This window comes from Pongo abelii, chromosome 12 (assembly GCF_028885655.2).
Source record: "Pongo abelii isolate AG06213 chromosome 12, NHGRI_mPonAbe1-v2.0_pri, whole genome shotgun sequence".
Taxonomy (NCBI): domain Eukaryota; kingdom Metazoa; phylum Chordata; class Mammalia; order Primates; family Hominidae; genus Pongo; species Pongo abelii.
The window spans coordinates 71,560,892-71,578,785 of NC_071997.2; the positions used below are offsets into that span (position 1 = coordinate 71,560,892).

At 44.8% G+C, this 17,894-nt stretch overlaps 1 long non-coding RNA gene across 1 annotated transcript in view; it reads left to right on the forward strand.

Annotated features, from left to right (window-relative positions):
- LOC112132071 (uncharacterized) overlaps window positions 1–5,139 on the forward strand; it is a 33,546-nt gene extending 28,407 nt beyond the window's left edge. Inside the window, exon 3 of the long non-coding RNA XR_002913899.2 lies at window positions 3,657–5,139. This is a non-coding gene — a long non-coding RNA (uncharacterized LOC112132071). The remainder of the gene's footprint in view (window positions 1–3,656) is intronic.
- Window positions 5,140–17,894: the final 12,755 nt, after the last annotated feature.

A 17,894-nucleotide genomic window follows, 5' to 3' on the forward strand; every position in this document is an offset into this window, starting at 1 on the left:
CAATTTTGGTCAGGGTGCATTTATTTATTTATTTATTTGTTGTTGTTGTTTTCTTTTTCTTTTTTCTTTCCTTTTTTTTTTTTTTAACAGTCCAGAGGTCTTTTAATTTTTTTTTACACTGATTATACCATGAATTCATCATAGGGAAGAGAATCCAGCAGCTCAGGCTGTTTCCCGTTGGCTGTCACACAGTGCATTTCTCCAGGTGAAGCAGGCTGGTGCCTCAGTTGAACCCAAGTGTCTTCCTCATTGGCTTCCTTCTTTTTCTGATCATTTTCCATCACATGTTTCAGGAAGCTATGGTGGCTGCGCTTAATAATGCTATGGTGGCTGTGCTCAATAAATACCCACATTAATTCTCTTGGCAAGAATCTTGCCCTCAACTTGTTTGTTTACAACAATGCCAACAGCATGCTGTGGAACACTGTAGACTCTTCCAGTCTTACCGTGATAACATTTGTGGGACATTCCTTTTTGAACAGTACACATTCCCTTATGTCTACAATATCACCTTTCTCATAGATTGGCATATATGTGGCCAAAGGAACAACTCCATGTTTTCTGAAAGGCCTAGAGAACACGGGTTGCATGCCTCGCCTCTTTCTCTTTGTGTTTGTCATTTTGGGAAATTACTGGAAGATGCCAGTTCCGGCTGAAAGGGTCATTTAGTTCATATTAAGATTTAAATCTGGCTGGGTGCGGGGGCTCACACCTGTAACTCCAGCACTTTGGCAAGTTGAGGCAGGAGGATCCCTTGAGCTCAGGGTTCAAGACCAACCTGGGCAACAAAGTGAGACCTTGTCTGTAAATACAAAAAGAAGAAAAAGATATAAATGTGTTATTAAAGGGGAAAATTAGGATTGATGCTAAAAGATTATTTTAAATTGGCCTCGGGATAATTTAGATATATAAATTATTTTTTAACATACACACACACGCACACATGCACACACACGCACATGCACACACACTCCTATGAAACAACCAGATTTCCTTTATTTTATTTTTTAGGTTTTTTTTGCCTTAGATCCAGGGACAGACTGGATGACAGCCAGATTTGAAATGTCTGCACTTTGGATGCTATAATTAGGAGTCAGTCAACTATTTTATGTTAATAAAAATCTACCCATGTTTCTGGTATCCCAAGGTAATAGAAATGACAAAACAAAATGATTTATTATCAGGAAATGACTAAAGGAGATAACTGCAATATAAAAGATAAAGAATGGTAATTACTATTATACATGTGGTAGCCAGAAACTTAGACCGTTTTCTGGGGGAAAAAAAATTAGTACAGGCACATTATCCACTGTAGGACATTTATGACAAACTCTTTTTTCGGAGATTAAAATATGATACTGGAGTGTAATAGGCTTAAAAATAACATAGTAATAAAACATGTCAGGGACTTATTTACAGATGAAAATGACTTCTAATGGGATTTTGGCACTTCCTTTCTACAAGGTCCAAGGTGGGGTGATCTATGCAAAAGTCCGTTCTAGGCTTAACAAGGCCTTCTAGAAGTTTTAACGTATTCTAGTCTTCCTGCAAGGCCTAGGAGGGAGCCAGCTATATCCTGTCCTGGACATGGAGGATGCATGACCACTTTGAAGAGACATAACAGATCTATGTAGAGGAATGGTTCCTGGGTTCAGACAGGGCTATTGCATGCAGGAGTGAAGAGAGAGGGGTCAGGATGGCCCCCTGTGTGTACGAAATTGTTGCCAATGGGAATGTGGGGTGGGCATTGGGGAATGAAAATGAAAGGAAATAAATACATAAATAAAACAAAAGTGACCTTTTTCCACCCAAATAAATAATGATGACGATGTGCCATGAACTGAGGAGTAGGATTAATGGTTCAGTTAAAAATGCATACATCGGCTGGGCACGGTGGCTCATGCCTGTAATCCCAACACTTTGGAGGCTGAGGCAGGCAGATCACCTGAGGTTAGGAGTTCGAGACCAGTCTAGCCAACATGGTGAAACTCCATCTCTACTAAAAATGCAAAAATTAGCTGGGTGTGGTGGTAGGCGCCTGTAATCCCAGCTACTCGGGAGGCTGAGGCAGAGAATCACTTGAACCTAGGAGGCAGAAGTTTCAGTGAGCTGAGATCGCACCACTGCATTCCAGCCTGGGAGACAGAGCGAGACTCTGTCTCAAAAAAAAAAAAACCAAACAAAAAAAAACATGCATCACACATACATGGATAAAATATACCCAAAGAGAGCAAGGTTTGTTATCAAGTAGGTTTGTTTTCAGTGCCTTTTTACTTTCCACTCACCTCCTTTCACATTCCTGCTTTCCTAGCTTTTCTTTCCCCAATCTTGGGATGGCCCCCTGGCTGCCCAGGGACTCCTCACTGTGAGCTCCTCCCCAGGCAGTATGCCATGCTGTCCACACATTCTCCTTTCTCTCTTCCTTGGTATTTCTCTGTCCTCTGCTTCACTCATTAGAACTGGCAAGAGAGCCCTTGCCCTGAGTCCTGCGCTTTAGAGGGGGCTGCTCCTGCCATGCCCCTCTCCATGGGGTGAAGAGTCCTTAGGACCAAGGGGACTCCTCCCCAGCCCAGAGCCCATGCTCTCCTTCAAGATCACAGTTTGGGAACCTGAGAACTCAAAGAGCCTCAGCTCTCCTGCAGGCCTGTTCCCAGTGTCGGTGCTCTCGAGGGCAGACTACGTTTGTGGTGTGTGCATCCCAAAGCCCACAGTACCCAAGGGGCAGCTGGACAGAGCTTGAAAGTGCAGGCAGAGGTGCCCACATACCTATACAGGAGGCCCCTGTGGTGTGGGAGGGATCCAGGGTGGGAGGAGAAGGGAGGCTGGACATGAGCTGGGGCTAGGGGCTGGCTGGCCCTTCGTGTGCCACCACTTCTGGCAGAGAAGTCTAAGTAGAGTCTGAGAATTCTGAAGTTGAACCCAGCCTTCCAAATTGTCATCAGAGTAGGAAGATGGAACATATTTCATCAGTTTGTTGGCTTGATTGTAACTTTTAAATATTTAGAGACATATGGTGTAGACCTCCTTTGGAACTGGCAGGTGTAAAGGATTGTCTTGGATTGAACCCTCTGCCTTCCACAAGGACATCTGGGGCTTTGAAAGGTGGCCCCTGGAAACATGGGGTCTTTACCCAAGGAAGGGCTATCCTGATCAGAGCACGGTAAATACCGTGGCAAGGGGTTGGTGCAACAGAGTCTTTGGTCTCCCTCTGATCATACTAGGTAAGTGGCTGCCTCATCTGTCTTTGATGGCTGGTCCCAGCTGGAGGATGGGTTGGCCATTCAGTGATCACTACTGTATGTAAATGAGCAAAGCAAACTGCCCCCTCTCTACCAGGCACTGGGGCTGTCAGCATCTCCTCCACCCTCTCCCACCTTTAATTTACACAGGCTGAAAATAGCTTTTTAACTTTTTTCTCAAGACATGCCACTGGATAGTGTTTTTTTGTTTTTTGTTTTTTTTTTTTTTGAGACAGAGTGTTGCTTAGTCACCCAGGCTGGAGTGTGGTGTTGCAATCTCAGCTAAGTGCAGCCTCTGCCTCCTGGATTCAAGTGATTCTCCCGCCTCAGCCTCCTGAATAGCTGGGATTACAGGTGTGAGCCACCACACCCTGCTAATTTTTTTTTTTTTTTTTTTTTTTTTGTATTTTTTAGTAGAGACGGGGTTTCACCATTTTTCCCAGGCTGGTCTCGAACTCCTGACCTCAAGTGATCTGCCCACCTCGGGCTCCCGAAGTCCTGGGGTTATAGGCGTGAGCCACCGTGCCTGACCAGGATGATGGGAATTTTTAATGGGGAGACTGTGACACAACCTAAAAGAGGCACCATTAGTGAGGCAAGCAGGCAGAGGGAGTCTTTGGATAGGAGGAGCAATGAACCTGGGAGAGACCATCGAGCAGGGGCACATGTGGAGAACCTGCTTTGGAACCTATTAGAGGCAGAAAAGACCCTGGGCAAGTCCAGTTCCTGTGGATCAGGCATTCCTTGGAGTGTCCGCCCTGCATTTGTCTTCTCCTCTCCTTCCCTTTTCCTTGCAGTACACCCAGGCTCCCACTCCTGTTCCCGGAACCAAGCTAGGTCCGGCTGCATTTTCTGGAGGCCCAATAATGAGAAGCAGACAAACTAGGAAAGAAGGGAATTGACTACTATAGCCGGATACAGGGAGAATGCCAGAGATAATTCCACCAGACCAACTCAAAAGTGTTAAAATTTTCTTAGTGCAGTCTAGCATTCGCCTAAGTCTATTGGTAACCAATTTTGTTTCAACTAGAAGGTCAGAGGCAAAAAAAAAAAAAAAAAAGCTAAGTCCGGTTAAAAGGGCCCCAGTACCTTCAAGGCCTGTCTATGGTGGTACGGAGTGATTATTTCTGTCTTATCTCTTTTACAGCTTGGTCTGGAGAGCTGCCTTAGACTTTCCAATGAATTTATTAAAACAGCTGCCTCTGTAACCTTGACTTGTCTGATTTTGTCGACCTGAGATGGGTCCTGGCACTAGGAATGTAAAACTGTCTCTATTATTTTGGTTTGCTCCAGCAAGGGAGAAGCCCATGCAAGGCTCCTACTAACTGTATGTTTCATTTCTAGCTTGGATGTCTGAGCACCGATTTCTCTAGGTTTAACTATTTGCTCAATGTTCAGGCAGCGCTGTGGAAATCTGTCTGTGTAACTGGAGTGCTACGCAGGCCTGTCTGTGCGACTGTCACGCAGGCCTGTCTGTGCGATTGTCAGGGAGAATTGGCCTGCCACACTCCCACTCATTTCTGCATTCTCATTAAGGCATATTAAGGATTAGAAAGGGATTGTTAGGCCAGGCCTGGCTAGTCTTCCTTAAATGGAACTTTCAGAAAGAAAGGGGAAAACCAAAACAATTTCCCCCTTCAACTTTTTAACTGTGTTTCTCTCAGGCCAAAGACCTCGTAGGGATTTCCCCCAGGAGCTCTTTTCACGAAGGATGTTTTGTTTTTCCTTTGTGAATAGGGACTAATTCATTCATTAAAGCAACATCTACTGAGCTTGTATTACAGGTAAGCACTGCTCCACGTGCTGGGGAAAACGGAGTGAACTGAAATCACAAAAACCCTGCAGCGCTCATGCCATGTACATTCTACTGAGGAAAACAAGCAATAAACAAGATTAATAACAGCAAGCGTGTGTGCACACGTGTGTGCGAGTGTGTTTGGTGGTGAGGAGTGCTAGGGAAAAAATAAAGGAGAGTGGCCAGGGAAAGCCGCACTGAGAAGGTGACAGTTAAAGACCTGGGCCAGGCACAGTGGCTCACGCCTGTAATCCCACCACTTTGGGAGGCCGAGGTGGGCGGATCACCTGAGGTCAGGAGTTCGAGACCAGCCTGGCCAACATGGCGAAACCCCATCTCTACTAAAATTACAAAAATTAGCTGGGCGTGGTAGCAGGAGCCTGTAATCCCAGCTACTCTGGAGGCTGAGGCAGGAGAATCCGTGGTAGCAGGAGCTTGTAATCCCAGTTACTCCGGAGGCTGAGGCAGGAGAATAACTTGAACCCGAGAGGCAGAGGTTGCAGTGGGCAGAGATCGCGCTGCTCAGCCTAGGTGACAAAGCAAGACTCTGTCTCAAAAACAAACAAACAAACAAAAAAAGGGAGGAGGAGAGAAGAGGCCTGAGAACATCAGGAGGTGAAGCATTCCCAGCACAAAGAGCAAGTACAAAGGCCAGAGGCAGGAGCAAGCCTGGCAAGGTTAGGGATCCATCTGCAGGCCAGTGTGGCTGAATTGAGAACAGGGTGGGAAAGAGTAGAAGGTGATGTCAGAAAGGTGTAGGTGGGTGGGTGGGGGTCATGGAGGGCTTTTCTTAGGACTTGGATCTACTCTGAACAAGATGGGAAGCCACTGTATAATCTAAGCAGTGCAGGGACATGATCTGAGTTACATTTTAACAAGACCACTGTGGCTGCTGGGTTGAGAATAAACTGTGAAGGACAAGGGTGAGACCAGTTAGGAGACTATGGCAGTAATCCAGGGAATAGAAGAAAGTATCTTAGACCAGGGCAGTAGTAACTGAGACAGTGAGAAGTTGTGAGATTCTGGAAATATTTTGAAAATAGAGTTACTCGGGAGACTGAGGCAGGAGAATCTCTTGAACCTGGGAGGCGGAGAATAAACTGTGAAGGACAAGGGTGAGACCAGTTAGGAGACTATTGCAATAATCCAGGGAATTTGACTTGAGCAATTAAGAAAAGGGAATTGCCATGAACTGAAAGAGACGACTTAATGGGTCCAGGTTTGGGGAAGATCAGGTATTCTGTTACGGGAATTGACATCCCTGTAAGAGGTCCTAGCGGAAAGGCCAAGTAACTAGTCAGTTTGGAATTCAGGGGAGAGGTCAGGGCCTGGAGATAAATTTTGGGAGTCTGGAATTAATAAATGGCATTTAAAGCCAAAAGATGATGGCTGGGTGCTGTGGCTCACACCTGTAATCCCAACACTTTGGGAGGCTGAGGTGAGTGGATCATTTGAGGCCAGGAGTTCGAGACTAACCTGGCCAACATGGCAAAACCCCATCTCTACTACAAATACAAAAATTAGTCAGGCATGGTGGCACACACCTGTGGTCCCAGCTACTTGGGAGGCTGAGGCATTAGAATCACTTGAACCAGGAAGGCGGAGGTTGCAGTGAGCCAAGAACGCGTCACTGCACTCCAGCCTGGGCGACAGCAAGACTGTCTCAAAAATAAAGTCAAATAAAATAAAGCCAAAAGACGATGAGATTTTTGAGAAAATGATGGTAGATGGAAAAGAGAAGTCCAAGGCATGAACCCTGAAACAGTCTAGTGTTTATGATTACGAAGAAGAGGAAAACAAGCAAAAAAGACAGTAGGGCCAGCCAGTGAGACAGGAGGAAAATAAGGAGAGTGTGTTGTGTGTCCTGGAAGCCAAGCAAAGATGAATCAAAAAGGGAGCAATTGACCATGCCCAGTGATGCTGATGGAGTAAGTAAGATGAGGACTGGGGAATCCACTGTTGCATTTAGGAAAGTCAAAGTCATTGGTGACCTTGAGAAGAGCTGTGCCAATGGAGTGGAGAGGGTGAAAGTCTCATAGAAAAGGTTAAAAAATGAATAAACATTGGGAGGCCGAGGCAGGCAGATCACCTGAGGTTGGGGGTTCAAGACCAGCCTGACCAACATGTAGAAACCCCATCTCTACTCAAAATACAAAATTAGCTAGGTGTGGTGGCACATGCCTGTAATACCAGCCCCTCAGGAAGCTAAGGCAGGAGAATCGCTTGAACCCGGGAGGCGGAGGTTGCGGTGAGCCAAGATGGCACCATTGCACTCCAGCCTGGCCGACAGAGCAAAACTCTGTCTCCGTAAACAAACAAACAAACAAAGAATTGGAGTCAGTGACCACAGACAGTTCTTTGAAGGACATTAGTTGTAAATGGAAGACAGAAATGGAAGTAGAGGAGGAAGAAGGGTTGGGAGAGTTTTTTTAAAGATAGGAGAAGCTGGGTGTGGTGGCTCACTCCTATAATCCCAGCACTTTAGGAGGCTGAGGTGGGCAGATCCCTTGAGCCCAGGAGTCTGAGACCAGCTTGGGAAACATGATGAAACCCCATCTCTACAAAAAATACAAAAAGTAGCCAGGTGTGGTGGTGCATATCTGTGGTCCCAGCTATTCAGGAGGCTGAGGTGGGAGGATCGCCTGAGCCTGGGAGGTCGAGGTGGCAGTGAGCCATGATTGCATCGCTGCATTCCAGCCTGGGTGACAGAGCAAGACCCTGTCTCAAAAAAAATAAAAATAGGAGAAATAATTGCTTTTTATATTTATGGAAAAGATCCAATAGAGAGGAAAAAACAGGATTCAGTAGAGAGGGAAAAATTGAAGATGTAGGACTCATGGGCTGTTTCTGGTAATATTAAGAATATCAGGCTGGGCGCCATGGTGCACATCTGTAACCCCAGCACTTTGAGAAGCTGGGGTGGGCGGATGGCCTTAGCCCAGGACTTTAGACCAGCCTGAGCAACACAGTGAGACCCCATCTCTACATAAATAAGTAAATAGAATTAAAAAATTAGCTGCGCTTGGTGGTACATGCCTGTAATCCCAGCAACTCAGGAGGCTGAAGCAGTAGGATTGCTTGAGCCCAGGAGTTTGAGGTTACAGTAAGCTATGATAGCACCACTGCACTCCAGCCTGGGTAACAGAGCAAGACACTGTCTAAAAATAAAAATTAAAAAATCTACATTGTATTAAATGCTTACTATATGTTTGTTTTTACAGATAATATTCATTTCTTAGAACCTAAAGAATGTATATTATTATTCCTATTTTACTAATGAGGAAATCGAGACTCGAAGAAATTGAACCCTTTGTCTGAGGTCACCCGGTGAGGACAGGGAAAAGCTGGGGGTCAGAGCCTAGCTGGTCTGAGGGACACTCAGGCCAAATTGCTCCTGAAGGCACCCTTCACTCTTCTGGTTCTGTAGAGTCTCAGGCACAGAAGGGACACATTTCCTGTTCTTCATTCCTGTCTGAAGGGGGGGTCTCTGTGTTTCTCACAACCAAGGCCTGAGACTTTGGTGGCAGGGAAAGTCTGAGTCATTTATTCTGCTTTCTTTTTTTTCTTAAACTCTGGTACAGAAACTCTCAAACAACTGAGAAGGTGCCTCGACATCTGATTTGCCCGAAACCTCTATACACTGGATATCTTCTGAATAAGGCTGTGTTGTATGTTGGGACAAGCAAAGGGATGGAAATCAAGAATTCCGGGTTTTAGTCCTGACTGTCACTACATGGCTGTGTTACTTCTGGTAAGTCAATTAACTTTGAGTTGTGTCCTCATTAGCAAAATACAGATATTTGTACTGTTTTCTTCCTGTACTGTTTTCTTCCTGGATAGTTGTGAAGACATCATAGTCTATGCCCTGTATCCCTAGCACTCCAGCACACGTGAGACCATATGCCATTTGCAAAGCATGTGATATATGATGGCATTGGTGGTTCTTCTCATGCACAGCAGAATCACCCAGGGAGCTTTTACAAATACTGCTTTCTTGCTAGAATGTGGAGCAACTAGAATTCACAAACATTGCAGAGCAACTAGAATTCACAAACATTGTTAATGGGAGTATAAATTGGTAGAATCACTTTGAAAAGCAGTTTGGCAGCATCTACTAAAATTGAACCAAACCTACCCTGCAATCCAGCAATTCTGCTCCTCAGTTTATACCCAGATAAAAGTGTGCACACATGCACCGGAAGGCACGTACAAGGATGTTTGTAGCAGCATTATTTGTAATTGCTCAAACTAGAAACAACTCAAATGCCCAGCAGAATAGACAAATTGTGATATACCCAGTTATGCAAATATAAAAAAAGTATGTTTTGTGATAATTCACTGAGTTGCACAGATGACTTGTACACTTTTTTTGGCTATTTATATATTACTTTAACTAGAAAACAAAACTGGCTGGGCACGATGGCTCATGCCTGTAATCCCAGGACTTTAGGAGGCTGAGGCACAAGGATTGCTTGAGCCTAGGAGTTTAAGGCTGCAGTAAGCCATGACTGAACCACTGCACCCCAATCCTGGGCAATGGAGCAAGACCCTGTCTCAAAAACAAAATACACACACACAAAAAACAAAAAGCAAAACTGCTGCTTAGTTTCCCACTCCAGACCAACTAAATTAGAAGCCCCCGGATGGGGCCCGGGACAGGTGTTTTCAGGAGTGCAGCCAGGAGTGAGAACACTGCCCCGTCCTTTGTTGGTGCCATTCCGTCCCAGGGGGAAGATCAAGGACTGTGTCTGGGTGCTGCTGAAAGTGCCTCTAGGTGGTGGGGGGACAGGGCTGTCTTCGGGAGGGAAGGAAGGCAACAGGAATGGCCCACACCTCCACACTTCTGAAAGTGAGGACAGGCTTCTCCCCTGAGGCAGTGAATGAAGACTACCACCAGCCTTCAGGGGCTGCCCCTGGCCATTCTCCCTTAAGCAATTCCTGAATTTAATTTCAGGCTTACTATTCAGAACAGTTGCAGCTTTTCGGTATTTTTATTTGTCTGGTCCTTTGTGGAGGTTTTGTCTCTTCATTTGTATTTTTGTGTTTTACTATAGTGGCCTAGTTTAAATTCTTTTCTGTCTTCCTTTTAATAATATAATCTTTTAGTCTGCAAATTAAACAACCACATCCAATTGTGCCATCATCTGCCAGGTGGTGTGAGCGGGTTTTCTAACTCTTGTCCTACATGTGAGGGACAAATTCTGAATGCATGCCACTCTTAGTCTTCGCTATTCGCGACTATTCTCAATTAAGAAAAGGGTTATAAACGTGGAGACCTTTTAGTATCTCCTGACTTTATTCTGATTTCTTTTTTCTATGGATCTCCTCTGTGGAGATATTCTGGTTTCATAAATGAAAAACATTTATGGGTCAAGCTATGTAGCTTGATAAAAGATCCTACTACAATTTTAACATATCAGGGGTTTTACCAAAATAATACCACTAGACCTCAACTTAAATAGCATTTTAACAAGACTGTAGCCTCTTTAACATTTGTTAAAATAGCTAGATATAGATTTTTAAAGTTATTTTTATTACATAATATTGAATATATTATCAAAAGAAATAAACTTTGTTATAATTCTAAACTCATAGCAAAAATTATATAGATTTTGTGTATTATATAGATTATATAAGGACCTTGAAATAATGCATAAATATCTTTCTAGATGTAAACACATTCTTCATATGACCATTATAATTTCTGAAAGAAAATCTGTATACATACATATCTACTATGCGGGAAAAAAAGCTGTCTACTGTGGCTATCATTGGATTATGAATGATTTCACATGTTTTCACGTTTTTTCTTTTTTTTGAGGTGGAATCTTACTCTGTCGCCCAGGCTGGAGTACAGTGGTGCCATCTCGGCTCACTGCAACCTCTGCCTCCTGGGTTCAATCAATTCTCCTGCCTCAGCCTCCTGAGTAGCTGGGATTACAGGCACATGCCACCATGTCCATCTACTTTTTGTATTTTTAGTAGAGGTGGAGTTTCACCATGTTGGCCAGGCTGGTCTCAAGCTCCTGACCTCAGGTGATCCACCTCCCAAAGTGCTGGGATTACAGGCATGAGCCACCGCACCCGGCCTGTTTTCGCTTTTGTTTGTATTTTTTTTGCTTCAGTAAAAAAAGAGTTGAGAAGAAGTAGAAAATAAGAAATATAGGCATCCTTCTGTACATTGCAATGAAGGTCTTAATAGCAAAGAAACTGACTTCTGGGACCAGCAGTATCAGCATCACCTGGGAACTTGTTAGAAATGCAAATTCTTGAGCCCACCCCAGACCTGCTAAATTAGAAACTCTGGGGGTAGGTCCAGCAATCTGCTTTAAGGAAACCTCAAGGTGACTCTGATGCATAAATTTGAAGACCACTGTTCTAAAGAATAGCACAAAACCAATTTGGCAAATGCTTAAGAGAGATCCAGTCTGGGAATAGATGTTTTGTTTTGTTCAGTTTGGTCTCTGCCCCTTCCCTTCCCCAGCCACCCCGATTCATCTTGCTCAAATCAAACCTGTACCAGTGTTTCTCAACCCTGGCTGGGGAGCTCTTAAAAATGCCTGTGCCCAGGTGTCTCCCCAGGCCAATCTAATCACACCCTCTGTGGATGGGTCCCGGGCATCCAGGTGGTCCTGCTGTGCGCCAGGCTTGACAAATTCTGTTCTATATTCAGGTACTTTTGCGGTTGAAACAGATGATTGTTAACACCTGCCCTCAACTTCTTTCATTTATTTCCTGCAGACTCTGTGAAGCAGAACTCGGGCCTCTAGCGTCTGCTAGTCTAGATCTAAAGGTGTTTCCTGAGGGACAGTTTGGCCTGGCATGCAGGTACCTCTGCAGACCACAACAGTGCGCAGAAAACACTCCCTCCCAGCACGCACACGAGGCTGGCTCCTCAGCCAAACATCAAACACCAACACTGCTGCCTATGCCAGATGCCAAGTGAGATAATGTGTGTTATACCCTTAGTGTGTTACAAAGAGAAAAGATTAATAAATGTTAGCTATCCTTATCTTCATTATCTAAATAAGGCATGTGGATCTCTTTTCATTTAAACTCACAAAATACCTGCTTAGAAGGCCTATCATGATTGTTTCATCTTGAATTTTGTAACCACCAACTTTCATGTAAAGCCAGTGAGTGATCGATCACTCACAGTCATGCGGGATGTTCTAAGCCAGCAGTTCTTAAAATGTGTATCACACGGGATCTTCTTAGAAATGTAAACTCTGGGCCCAGCAAGGTGGCTCACGCCTGTAATCCCAGCACTTTGGGAGGCCGAGGTGGGTGGATCACGAGGTCAGGAGATCAAGACCATCCTGGCTAACACGGTGAAACCCCGTCTCTACTAAAAATACAAAAAATCAGCCGAGCGTGGTGGTGGGCACCTGTAGTCCCAGCTACTCAGGAGGCTGAGGCAGGAGAATGGCGTGAACCCGGGAGGCGGAGCTTGCAGTGAGCCGAGATCGTGCCACTGCACTCCAGCCTGAGTGACAGAGCAAGACTCCATCTCAAAAAAAAAAAGAAAAAGAAATGCAAACTCCGCTAGGCCTGGCAGCTTGTGCCTGTAATCCCAGTGCTTTAGGAGGCTAAGGTGGGAGAATTCTTGAGCTCAGGAGTTCAAGACCAGCCTGGGGAACATAGTGAGACCCCCCCCCCACCCCCACTCCACCACTTCCCTTCTCACAAATGAATGAGTAAAAAGAAATGCAAATTCTTTATTTTATTTATTGTCTTTGAGACAGGGTCTCACTCTGTTGCCCAGGCTGGAGTGCAGTAGCTCCATCTCGGCTCACTGCAGCCTCCAATCTCCTGGGTTCAAGTGATTCTCCTGCCTCAGCCTCCCGAGTAGCTGGAATTACAGGCACCTGCCACCATGCCCAGCTGATTTTTGTATTTTTAGTAGAGGTGGGGTTTCACTATGTTGGCCAGGCTGATCTGGAACTCGTGGCCTCAAGCCATCCACCCGCCTCAGCCTCCCAAAGTGCTGGGACTACAGGTATGAGCCACCATGCCCAGCCAAGAAATGCAAATTCTTGAGGCATACCTCAGTACTACTATATAAAAAACCCTGGAGGTGGTGCCCAGCTACCCGTTTTCACAAGGCCCCCTGTGTTTCTGATGCATGCTCAGGTTTGAGAACTGCTGCTCTAAGTCTTCAGTCTCTCAAGCTTGTTGGAAATGCATGACCTCAGGCCCCACCCTAGATGACTGATTCAGAATCCCCAGGTCATTCAGATGCACATTAGAGCTTGAAAAGCACTGCTCTCGACTGTCTCCCATGGTCAGATTAGAGTTAGAGCACCAGAAAGGGGTTCTCTTAGATCGAAGCTTCTCGGCACCCCACCGAAATGCCGTCACAAGACAACAATTTAAGTGTAAGAAATCAACACATGAAAGACATTTCTGTATCTGTGAAAAAGAATTTTACTGCCATTCACCATCCCTGGATAAAGATTCTCTCTGTCAGCTTTCTTAGAGTTTAGAGCAAGCACGTGTGTCCTTTTTTAAAAAAGAAGGTGAAGTTATGAAACTCATGATACCTAAATTGCCAGGACACTTTCATTTTAGCTCAATTCTTTTTTTATTTTTTGAGATGGAGTCTTGCTCTGTCGCCCAGGCTGGAGTGTAGTGGCCTGATCTCAGCTCACTGCAACCTCTGCCTCCTGGGTTCAAGTGATTCTCCTGCCTCAGCTCCCCGAGTAGCTGGGATTACAGGCGTCCACCACCACACCTGGCTAATTTTTGTATTTTTAGTAGAGACAAGGTTTCACCATGTTGGCCAGGCTGGTTTTGAACTCCTGACCTCAAGTGATCCACCTGCCTCGGCCTCCCAAAGTGCTAGGATTGCAGACATGAACCACGGCGCCCGGCGTTTTAGCTCAATTCTAAGAAATATTCTTAGTCTAGTTTTTCTCATATAGCTCTCTCTTCTCTTCCTTAAAGTGATCTTTGCTTTCCATTCTTGTTTTAACAATCTATTATGGCTGCATTTTTTAAATAAGTAGCTTCAAATATTGTGTGAGAACATAAGGAGAAATATCTTTTCCTCACCCATCACTAGGTTTACAGTGGAGAAAGCTCTATAACAAAAGACAGATTAACAAGAGAAAAACATGCAAATTTATTTGGTATGTTTTACGTGACACAGGGGCCTTTTAAGCAAATGAATACCCAAAGAAACAGACTTGTGTATTATTGCTAGCTTTGATGAAGAGTGGACGGTCATGGAGAAAAATAACAGGACAAAGGGGATATGATCTAATGATAATAAACTGCGGGGAGCTTAGCAACATACATTTGTTCAAATTCTTCTCTGTGTTCCTATGTCTTCAGAGATAAGAATGTTCCTTTCTTCTGACCGGGCACGGTGGCTCACTCTTGTAATCCCAGAACTTTGGGAGGCTGAGGTTGGCAAATCGCTTGAGCCCAGGAGTTCGAGACCAGCCTGGCCAACATGGTGAAACCCTGTCTCTACTAAAAATACAAAAATTAACTGGGCTTGGTGGCACATGCCTGTAATCCCAGCTACTCGAGAGGCTGAGGCAGGAAAATCGCTTGAACCCAGGAGGCAGAGGTCGCAGTGAGCTGATATCGGGCCACTGCACTCCAGCCTGGGTGACAGAGTGAGACTCTGTCTCAAAAAAAAAAAAAAAAAGAAAAAAGAAAAGAAAAGAGACTTTTCCTTTCTTCTGGATATAGGGAGGGCACCTCTTGAATAAAAGTCTTATGACCTGCTTCAGGGCAGAAGGGCAGGGAAAGGTCAGAGAGACCTTCCAGTAAATGCTGTTTCTCAAATTCCTTCAGCTTGAAATAGTCAGTGTGCCAAGGTGCTGTATTCTGGGGATACCATGTCCTGAACCACATCAGGGCTACTAAGAAATGAATGTCTGTGCTATGTCTTGAAGCGTCTCTGCCTGGATAGAGCACAGTGACCCTAAAAGCTCCATTCAGATTCCCTTTGCTCCATGAAGCGTTCCTGCTGTTCCCTGGACAGCTGTAATTAATATGGCCCCAGATAACACAGTTTGTGATTTGTCATTATACATCACACTCTGCCTTATATTTTGAGGTAATGTTTGTAAAGTGCTTAGAGTAGTGTAGAAACATAGTACACACTCAAATGATGATGATGGCCATTATTATTGCTGTTGTTTATGTATATATATGTGTCATTCCTACTCAACTGTAAGCCTTGTTGGGGTGAGGAGAGGACCTTATTTACTGATGGATTCCCAAGCGAGCCTGGTTTATGCTGCACTCAGAACAGTTTCTTACATATAACATTAATGAGAATAAATATTAGAGTACTTTGAAAAGGAAGACATGATTTATTATCATGAATTGGAGCATTGGGTCTCAGCCGATCCTATCCAAAAGGAGAAGCTGTTTGACCAACAAGAGCACCACATCCCCTAGCCTCAGCCCCAGAGGGCAGCAGAAAAAAAAAAGGAAGTGAAGGATAAATGTCACCGAAATTCTCAGTGAAACAGAAGAAACTCTGACCAAAACCAAAATGGAACCGACTGAAAATGTTAATGGTCATTTTTAGTAAGTCACAAGAAGGTTAAGAAATGCTATTTTAATAAGTAGAACAATTTCATTTTCCATATAGCCTGGGAAATTGAGATCTAGATGGTTTCTCTTACATAGTCTCAGATCAACTTTGCACCTCTTTAGCCGAAAGCAGTATGGTTTCGCCTTCAGTAACTTGTGGGAAAAAAGAAGCAAAAGGGATAATATCTTAAGTACTTGTTTACAAGAGAAAAGCATGTTGGAAGTGAATGTTATATGTAGGATTATCCAACCTAGTATTCTGGGAGGAAAAAGTTCAGACAGGAGAAGAAAATTGAGCAAAGAATAAGTTTGCGTGATGTATAGAAGCAGGTTCATGGAGAAACCAGTAAAGACTGAGCCCCAGCTTCTTCCTACACCCCAAGAGGGGCCCTAGCGATTTTGTGTTTACAATTATGCATTAGTGTTCATGAAAAGGGCTTCCTAAGGTGCATACGTTTCAGGCTCTATAAAACTTGAACCACTCCTGATGAAATGCCTGTAAATTTGTGTAGCTCTTGTTTCTCAGCTTTACTTTTTTGCAACCATTTAGCTCTGCCTTGCTAAATGAAGTGATGCAACAACTGGGGACTTGGCCAGAAGGAAGAAGGTCCTTGGAGAACTGCTAGTTGGGGAGATCATCACAGCTGAGTTCAAAGTAATAAAATGTGGACACTAGTATGGTTTTCATCAAGGATTATCACTGTACTTCTAGGGTAGTGATTCCCAACCAGGGGCAAATTCTACCCCCAGCGGGGAGGGCTGCTACTGGCATCTAGTGGGTAGAGGCCAAGGATACTGCTAAACATCTTGTAATCCACAGGACAACCTCCACAGCAAAGAATTATCTGGCACCATATCTGGTCAGTGCTGAGGCTGAGAAACTGTTCTAGGGTGCTCCTTTTACTACAAGTCAATTGACCATCCAAGTTGTCAAAATGAATGACCAGCAGCATAAGGTAACATCTCAAAGGCATTCTGTCTCAAAGGCATTTGTTGGCTCTGTCATAAACCATTGTTCATCATGTATCTGGCTCTTCCTTCTGTACACACACATAGGAAGGTTGTTAGGGCAGTGACTTGAACGAAAACTGGTGGAAACCTGTCTGATGCTAATGGCTGCGAAACAGGGAGTCCTAGAATTACAGGCACCGGAGTGGTGCTTTGTTGTGCAAACCCTGATCAAAAGACCAGCTTCCCTAAAACTAGAGTTTAGACACTTCCTTCACGGATGTGAATGTCCACACAATGTTAATGGAAATGTCGATCCGTCTCCCCAGCTGCTGAGATCCCACTCCCAGGCTGCTGAACCCTACCAGTTAAAGTCCCAGAGTTACCAATGGACTGCCCCAAATTCCTGCCCTTGGACCTTTGCTGGTCCTTTACCACCTCATGGCCTTCCTTCTAGTCGCCTTCTGACTATCTCTGTAATAGTCTCATGGCGGCTCACTTCCCCAAAGCCCCTAAACCATCCTCTCCCTGTTACCCTTCTGTGGATGCCTACACCTCCTGCTTCCCTGAGATGAGTTACAGTAGTAATCACAGCTGCTACCATGTATGCAGCAGCCACAAGCACTAGGCTGGCGCCATAACCACCCTTCATCTGCGAGGCGAGTATCGATAACCTTGTCTTGCAGATGATGAATCCCGGGTTTAAAGAGGCAACTTCCTCCAAGTCACAATGCAGGCACTTGGTCCCAGGACTGCCTGGCTCCAGTAGGAACTCCCTATGCTTACTTCTCTCCTCTCCCAAGAAAAATCTGTTTTTATATTGATCCCCGGATTTATTTTTTCTTTCTTTCTTTCTTCGTTTTTCTTCTTCTTTTTGAGATGGAGTCTTACTTTGTGGCCTAGCTGGAGTGCAGTGGAGCAATCTCAGCTCACTGCAACCTCTGCCTCCCAGGTTTAAGCGATTCTTCTGCCTCAGCCTCCTGAGTAGCTGGGATTACAGGCACGCACCACCATGCCTGGCTCATTGTTTTTTTGTATTTTTAGTACAGATGGGGTTTCGCCATGTGGGCCAGGCTGGTCTCGAACTCCTGACCTCAGGTGATCTGCCCACCTCGGCCTCCCAAAGTGCTGGAATTACAGGCATGAGCAACCGTGCCCAGCCAGTCCCTGGATTTTAGATGAGGAAAAGTTCTTTCAAACCAAAGTTGACTCCTCCATCTTGATCTTGTTCTGCTGTCTCCCACTGTCCTTCACTCTGTCTTTTATCTATCACAGCCTCTCCTCTCTAGCGGCTCCTTCCTTTACAAATGCACCCCCTGACCCTGCTTCACGAGCACAGTCCTGCCTCATCTGCT